The sequence below is a fragment of the Bufo bufo genome, chromosome 9, assembly GCF_905171765.1.
Source record: "Bufo bufo chromosome 9, aBufBuf1.1, whole genome shotgun sequence".
Classification (NCBI taxonomy): domain Eukaryota; kingdom Metazoa; phylum Chordata; class Amphibia; order Anura; family Bufonidae; genus Bufo; species Bufo bufo.
In genome coordinates, this window is record NC_053397.1 from 145,500,459 (window position 1) to 145,508,979 (window position 8,521).

The 8,521-nt window shown below is 40.2% G+C and overlaps 1 protein-coding gene across 3 annotated transcripts in view; it reads left to right on the forward strand.

The window, feature by feature from the left end:
• TCF20 (transcription factor 20) overlaps window positions 1-1,389 on the forward strand; it is a 293,407-nt gene extending 292,018 nt beyond the window's left edge. For all 3 annotated transcript variants that reach the window (XM_040408691.1, XM_040408692.1, XM_040408690.1), the window contains exon 6: window positions 404-1,389. The gene's annotated coding sequence lies outside the window, so the exon portion shown is untranslated. The remainder of the gene's footprint in view (window positions 1-403) is intronic.
• The last annotated feature ends 7,132 nt before the right edge of the window (window positions 1,390-8,521 follow it).

An 8,521-nucleotide genomic window follows, 5' to 3' on the forward strand; every position in this document is an offset into this window, starting at 1 on the left:
AAATACACACTGTATGGAATGCATTGCAGCATTTTTGGGGTCGAAGTTCAGCATGCTCTAGTTAAGCATGCTCTAGGTGTAGCATTTTTTTTCTGCCTCCCCCTCCCCCCCCCCCCCCCCATAGGACTTCAAAAATGCATCTACAGGAGAAGCAGCAATAATTTAAACTTTTGGCACAGCATCTGTTATCACTGGGAATTTATGGGAGAAGATACACTGTTGGACAAAACATGAAATCGAAAAACGAGTACAAAACATCTCAAGTTAGTGTAGTCTCAGCCTTAGACAGCTGCAAGTTCAACGTCACAAGGAAATCAAAATTACTTCTACTACTGTTAGGTTTGCTTTCTTGCCTGCCAGTAAGTTGTTAAGTTTTAAATTTGATTGTTTTTATGTATTTCAGGTAAAGGAGACCATCACACCGTAGTCCACTAAAACTATATGCTCCATTTCTACGGGTGGACATTGCCTTCTCTTCAGATTCATCCAACAGCTCAAGCATTCCCATCATGGACTCAGTGATGCATAACACAGGGGTATCAAGGAATATGGTCTTACAGGAACACTCATCTTATAATAAGGGAGAAAGAATGTGTAATTTAACGGGGAAGTATTAAACAAAATATATAAATATATTTTTAATCTGAAAAGGAAAGGGTGCAAAAAACTTTGTATGGTTCAGATTAAATATTGTTTTAAAAAATATGTACGGAAATAGAGACTTTTGAAACCAGTTTTGAAAATATTTTCACTCTTAGACCATTGCTCAACATGCTACAGAGTTGTTTTCTTTACCACCCAAGATCTAGTCTTTCAAAACGTGATTCAGCTATCAAATGCATATATGAACTGAAAGTTTGTACACAGCCTATGTATTCTGTGCAGCAAACCTAAACTGCTCAAGCTGCTGTGTTAGCAGCTATTTTATGTAAATCTTGTATAAAATAAAACAATCTGACCAGAATTTTAATATGCAGATGCAGTGATGTCAGAGTATTGTATTTGTTTCACACCTCTCCCTTCTCTGCTTTACAGCTGTATATACTTTTTTTTTTTTCTACATCAAAAATATAATTTAGACTATTTCCTGAACAGAAAATTGTAAGAATGCAAAACATGTTGGTCAATGAGCATTTTTGTTTTTAAAGTAAAATAAACCACCTATGGACTATATAAATTATATATATATATATATATATTTTTTTTTTTTATATTTCGTGTATGTTGGTTCACATGATCAAATGAGGGAGTGGGTGGGAGGTGCCTTTCCAGTGGCTTTCACTTCATGAAATTTTTACTATTTGAAGTTAGATGTTTCACAAAGGAAGTCAACTTTTCGAGAGAAAAAAAAGAAAAAAATTATGGAAAAATTATACAAGGAAAAAATAAAGGTCATTTTATCATTTGACTTAACTTTTAGTTTTCTGTGTGTTACCTATATGTTACATGCATGTTGTCAATCTGTGCATAAAAATGTTTTAATGCAGTACTTATCTTAAATGTGGTAGTCTGGCATCTTTTTGAGGATACAGGACTGCAAAATGATATGAATTGATACAAGATCGGACGAGAGGAAAATATCTAGTAAGGAGATGACATTTGATTGATTAAGCAATAGTAACAGTTTATAATAACCTTTCCTTCCAGGGTTGATTTCTAGGAGTTAATCAGTGGTTATCCAGCACATTTATTCCATGCATCCAGAACATTTCATGCTGCAGCTACTAGGCCCTTAAAACTAACAGATTTTAAACAGAATTGCTGTAGATGTGTATTTTTCTTTTGTTTCATTTATAAATTCAGTTTTCATATTTTATTCCATATTCTCATTAAGGCCTCTTTCACACGTTGCGTTGTTGGGATCCGGCATGCACTTCCGTTGCCGGAGGTGCCTGCCGGATCCGTAACAACGCAAGTGTACTGAAGCATTTGAAGACGGAACCGTCTTCCAAATGCTTTCAGTGTTACTATGGCACCCAGGACGCTATTAAAGTCCTGGTTGCCATAGTAGGAGCGGGGAGCGGAGGAGCGGTATACTTACAGTCGTGCGGCTCCCGGGCGCTCAGAATGACGTCAGAGCGCCCCATGCGCATGGATGACGTGATCCATGTGATCACGTGATCCATGCGCTTGGGGCGCTCCTGACGTCACTCTGGAGCGCCCGGGGAGCCGCACGGACGGTAAGTATACTGCTCCCCCGCTCCCCGCTACACTTACCATGGCTGTCAGGACTTTAGCGTCCCGGCAGCCATGGTAACTATTCAGAAAAAAGCTAAACGTCGGGTCCGGCAATGCGCCGAAACGACGTTTAGCTTAAGGCCGGATCCGGATCAATGCCTTTCAATGGGCATTGATCCCGGATCGGCTTGCGGCTAGTCTTCAGGATTTTTGGGCCGGAGCAAAAAGCGCAGCATGCTGCGGTATTTTCTCCGGCCAAAAAACGTTCCGTACCGGAACTGAAGACATCTGTTGCATCATGAACGGATTACTCTCCATTCAGAATGCATTAGGATAATCCTGATCAGTATCTTCCGGCATAGAGTCCCGACGACGGAACTCTATGCCGGAAGACAATAACCGCAAGTGTGAAAGAGCCTTAAACATGTATATTTTTTTTATTATGGAAAATATTTTGTTGACCCCAAAGCTGGGTTTGATTCCATATAGGGGAAAGCCCTGTCAATCAAGCCAAGGTGGGCAGGGAGGAATAAGAGGGGAGCCAACCAATGAACACATCTTTTCATGTCCATCTGGTCTTCAAACTTTTTTTCTAAAATGTTGTAGATCTTTGTAAAGGGGATCCTGATGGTAATGCATGCTGCCCATGGTTTGTGCAGCATAAATTTCCTGATGGATCCCCTTTAAAAAGGTATTCTGGTTATAACTATGAGATTGGTGAGGGTCCTACCGCTGGGACCCCCACCAATCACGAGAATGAGGGCCCAGTTTGCAGATAAACATGTTTACTTGCAATAAGAAATGTATTAAATTTTAGATCAACAATACTACAATCCATACATAGCACACCGATTAAGCTTTTAGTTTACTCCATAATACTGTAGCTGTAGGAAAAAAAAACTAAAATGACCACAAGAGGTCAGCAAATATCCACAAAAGATAGGTCTGTAGCTTTGTGTGCCGTATATACTGGCTAGTAAGTGCTGTTGTATTTTTACGGATTTGTCTTTGCAGGCAGATTTATAGTTGTTAATATTTTTTGGTTTTCATTTATTTTTAAATAGTTTTCCAAAGTTGGAAAGGCAGGGGAGTGAATGACGCCAAATTTAAAGGGGTTGTCTGGTGTCATGTTTATGACCTGTCCTCTGGATAGGTCATCAATATAAGATTGGTGGGAGTCCAACAGGCCGGGCACTCAGCTGTTTGAAGGGTCCCATGGCGCTAATGAGAGTTCTTTTCAGTGTTTTCCTGTGCCTTGTCTAGATTATTTGTGGTGCAGTGCAAGGTAAATTGCAACTTCTCTTATTCATGTGAACGGGACGAACAGCTGTGATTACACCTCCATTACAATGTAAACAGTACTATATCTCCCTATGGACAGCGCTTTAATCGGCGTGAGGAGTCCTATAGGCCATGCATGCTCCTCTGGAATTCTGGGAAGAAGGTATACCAAATGAGCTCTAGCAAGCTCCTCTGCCTCTGATGCTACCAGATGTAGCTATTTTAGAAGTCAGTGATGCCCAACCTGTAGCCTTCCAGCTGTTGCAAAACTACAACTCCCAGCATGCCTGGACAGTCTACAGCTATCGGTCTACAGCAGGGCATTGTGGGGGTTGTAGTTTTACAACAGTTGGAGGGCCGCAGGTTGGGCATCCCTTCTATAAGTCAATGTTCAACCTTTTAAATAGGCCTTGAAACATGACTTGCATAATGCGGTAATTAAGCCAGCACTTTATCTCCAGACAGTTGTTTGGGGGTGATTCTGCTCTGCACTGATTAGGGGCAGAGTACTGGCTTAACTGGGTGAGAGGCCTAGCTCTGGATTTGAAAGGGGGGTACCATATCGCCTTACGGAGAGCGCTTTAATTGGCATGAGTAGTCTTATAGACCATGCATGCTCAACCTGCGGCCCTCCAGCTGTTTCAAAACTACAACTAGTTTTACAACAGCTGGAGGGCTGCAGGTAGAGCATGCCTGTTATAGACCATGCACACTCCTGGAATTTTTTGAGAAATGAAAAAAAAAATTAAAAAGTGCAAAGGTCACTCATACCCATAAATGTATATAAACACATTCAGTGTACAGCATAATACACTGTACAAAAAATGTGCTTAAAAATACATAGATAATAAATCATATATTACAATATATAGTGCAATCCGTATGAAAATTCATGAAAAAATTTTAATAAAGTATATATAATACATATCCATAAATTCATATAGACTAATGCTAAGGTCATACTAATTCTACCGTAACAATAAATAATGATAGTTGGGTCCATATATATTTGGACAGACATTTTCCAAATTTTTGTTCTGTACATTACCACAATGGATTTTGAACAAACTAATTCAGATGCAGTTGAAGTTCAGACCTTTAGCTTCTAACAAAATGATTGCATAATAATGTGAGGAACTAAAGCATTTTTGAAACTCAATCACTTAATTTCAGGGGCTCAAAAATAATTGGACAAATTAAATACTTGTAAATAAAATGTTAATTTCTAATACTTGGTTGAAAACCCGTTGTTAGCAATGACTGCCTGAAGTCTTGAACTGATGGACATCACCAGACACTGTCTCTCCTCCTTTTTAATGCTCTGCCCGGCCTTTCCTGCATCAGTTTTCAGTTGCTGTTTGTTTGTGGGCCTTTCTGTCTGAAGTTTAGTCTTTAACAAGTGAAATGCATGCTCTATTGGGTTCAGATCAGGTGACTGACTTGGCCATTCAAGTATATTCCACTTCTTTGCTTTAATAAACTCCTGGGTTGCTTTGGCTTTATGTTTTGGGTCATTGTCCATCTGTATTATGAAAGGCTGACCAATCAGTTTGACTGGATTTGAGCACACAGTATGTCTCTGAAAACCCTAGAATTCATCCGACTGCTTTTGTCCTATGTCACATCATCAATAAACAGTAGGGACCCAGTGCCAGTGGCAGACATGCATGCCCAAGCCATCACACTGCCTCCGCCGTGTTTTACAGATGCTGTGGTATGCTTTGGATCATGAGCTGTACCATGCCTTCGCCATACTTTTTCTTTAAATCATTCTGGTAGAGGTTGATTTTGGTATCATCTGTCCAAAGAATGTTCTCCCGGAAGTGTGCTGTTTGTTTTTTTTTTTTTTTTTTTTTTTTTTTTTTTTTTTTAAAGCAAAGTCCAATCTAGCCTCCTTATTCTTGAGGCTTATGAGTAGCTTGCACCATGCAGTGTATTTACTTTCATGCCGTCTTCTCTTTATGGTAGATTTGGATATTGATACGCCTATATCCTGGAGAGTGTTGTTCACTTGGTTGGCTGTTGTGAAGGGGTTTCTCTTCACCATAGTAATTATTGTGCGATCATCCACCACTGTTGTCTTCCGTGGGCGTCCAGGTCTGTTTGCATTGTTGAGGTCACCATTGCTTTCTTTCTTAGGATGTACCAAACTGTAGATTTTGCCACTCCTAATAGTGTAGCAATTTCTCGGATGTTTTTTCTGTTTTCGCAGATGAAGGATGGCTTGTTTCACCTGCATGGAGAGCTCCTTCGACCGCATGTTTACTTCTCAGCAAAATGTTGAAAATGCAAGCACCACACCTCAAATCAACTCCAGGCGTTTTATGTGCTTAATTGAGAATGAAATAATGAAGGAATTGCCCGGTGTGGCATGCCCATTGTCCAATTACTTTTGGTCCCTTTAAAACAGGGTGCCACATGTAAAGGAGCTGAAACTCCTAAACCCGTCATCCAATTTTAATGTGGATACCCTCAAATGAAGGCTAAAAGTCTGGACTTTATGTCCATTATATAACTATAACTTGAATACAGGTAATAAAAACTAAATTTGTTTGTGTCCAAATATATATGGACCGAACTGTAAATTGCCATTGACTCATATTTGCTAGCGCCAGAATCAAAATGAAAAGGTTTAATATGCGCAAGCGGCAACTGCTATAAATCACATATATACTCTCAAAAAGTTAGTGATATTTATCTTTTGGGTGAGATTTTTGGAAAACTTAAAAAGCTCACACTACGTTGATATTATATTATGAATCATTTAAGTAGAAGCATGCAATTGTGATTTCCTTATCTTAAACTATTTATTGAAACAAAAGCCCACAACAGTAGTGGGTATACCACTGCAAAAGGTGCACCACATTTTTTTTATATATATATATATATATATATGGAATGTGCCATAGTTTATTGTTGGTAACATTCTGTGCACCTGGTAGCCTGTGTCACATGGCCTTTTAGGTGGGGCTCGCAGTCTCCTACTCTATTATTGTATTAGTGATCTTACTATGGAGGTATTTGGGAGTTTGGCTGTGAGTCGGACCTCAGCACCTATCGGACTGTGTTCACACACTGTAGATAGGTTAGTGGTAGGACCCATGCCACACTGAGATACTTTGACGGGGTGCCTTGGGCTCCGATATGTTTCTGACTGGGATATATTGGCCAAAGTCTCAGTTTTTAACATCAGTGTGAGGGTTTGGCCAGTATTGTCAGTAGCATTTTATTGTGGTGCACCTTTTGCAGTGATTTATGGATTTTTATATTCTCATCCACACATTATTCCATCTTGTGTAGGATGTTTTTGTGGTGCATGTGGTCCGCTGCCAACATCCTCCATTGTATGCATTCTTGCTGGGGATTCCCGTTAGCGGATCACATGCGGAGGGATTGATCCCCCAGATATAAACATGCTACAGTGTTTGGGGTTTTGAGCACTTCGTCCCATTTAGGCCACTTCTTCATTCTGTGACTTTATTTATTTTATTTTTAAGTAGTGGGTATGCCCCCACAAAAAAATGTTTTAATAACTTGTCGTGTGGTCTTGAGCATCAATTACAGTTTGACAACGACATCTCATGCTGTTCACAAGTCGACTTATCTGCTGAGGCATGGCATTCCACTCTTGTTGAAGGGCAGACCTGAGGTCATTGAGGTTCTGGGGTACAGAGTTACGAGCCTCTAAACGGCGACTCGGCTGAGTCTATAGGTTTTCAATGGGATCAGGTTTGGAGAAAGTGCAGGTCCACTCCAGTTGCGGTACCGCATGCTCTCCATGCAGCCGTTCCCTATTGATGGGACCTCTATTAGCTGGCGGCATTTCTCGTCATAAGATGGTAATTAGGCCGGGGTTTGTTAATGCCGAGGCTCAATGATGAAGAATGAGGTTATTCCAAGTAGTACTCAGTGCTAGCATGTGTGTATGTATAGATCTACAGCCACAGCTGTACTATGACAATGCTAATACTCACAGGATCTTCCCCCTACCTGCAATGCTCTGCACAACTTCTCTTTCAGCTCCTGTGCCCAGCATTTGTCTCCTCACTGCCTGCAGCTACATAGTAAACACTTCTGCCCTGAGTCTGTGCAGCTGAAGGGGTGAAGAATCCTGGTAGAGAGCAATAAGGCAGCAGCCGCATGTGCAAGGGGGGCGTGGCCAGCACATTGAGTTCTCTGTACAGATCTCTCAGGCTTTGTGCAGGAACATTATCAGAGGCAGGGAGAGAAGCTGACATCACAGGTCATGTGACCCTCATTGAATTATGAGAAACTTGCAACTGGAGATAAAGTGAGTTAATTGGAAAGTTCTTACATTTGCCTAGTTAGAAACATAGAAAGAATAAAAAAAAATAACTCTGACAACCCCTTTAAGTGTGGAAAATTGGCTTCTACTTCAGCGGGTTTTTTTTGTTTGTTTTTTCCTTCCTCTGGATCAACTTGCAGGATAACAGGCTGAACTTGATGGACATATGTCTTTTTTTTCGGCCTTATTAACTATGTTACCTTATGTTTACTTTGTGTTGGCATCGTTTTGGTAATGTAAATGTATTTTTAGGATGATGTTAGAATTTTAAAAGCAATTTTGGAAATTTTCAAAAAATTTACCAAAATCAGCTTTTTTTAAGGACCAGTTCAGTTCTGAAGTCACTTTGAAGAGCTCACATAATAGAAACCACCCATAAATTACTGCATTTTAGAAACTACCTCCCTCCAAATATTCAAAACTGGTTTTAGAAATGTTGGTAACCCATTAAAGGGTTATCGCATGACTAACGTAAAAAATGGAAATCAGACATCATTATAGCACATGACAACCTCTTTCTAACAAAGCTGGAACCAGCCCTGTATCTCACATAGATCCAGGATCTCTCATTCATTGCTCTGCTAAAGTTATATGAAGCTGAAAACTCAGGGGGAGTTTCTTTTCTGCTGCAGCAAAGGAGGTGTGTCTCAGCTCTCCCTATCACAGCTCAGGAGGCAGTGGAAAGATACACTGAGCATGTGCGGCCTTCTCAATGAGCAGGTCAAAGAAATAAGGGAAAAAAAAACTGCAGGTGGT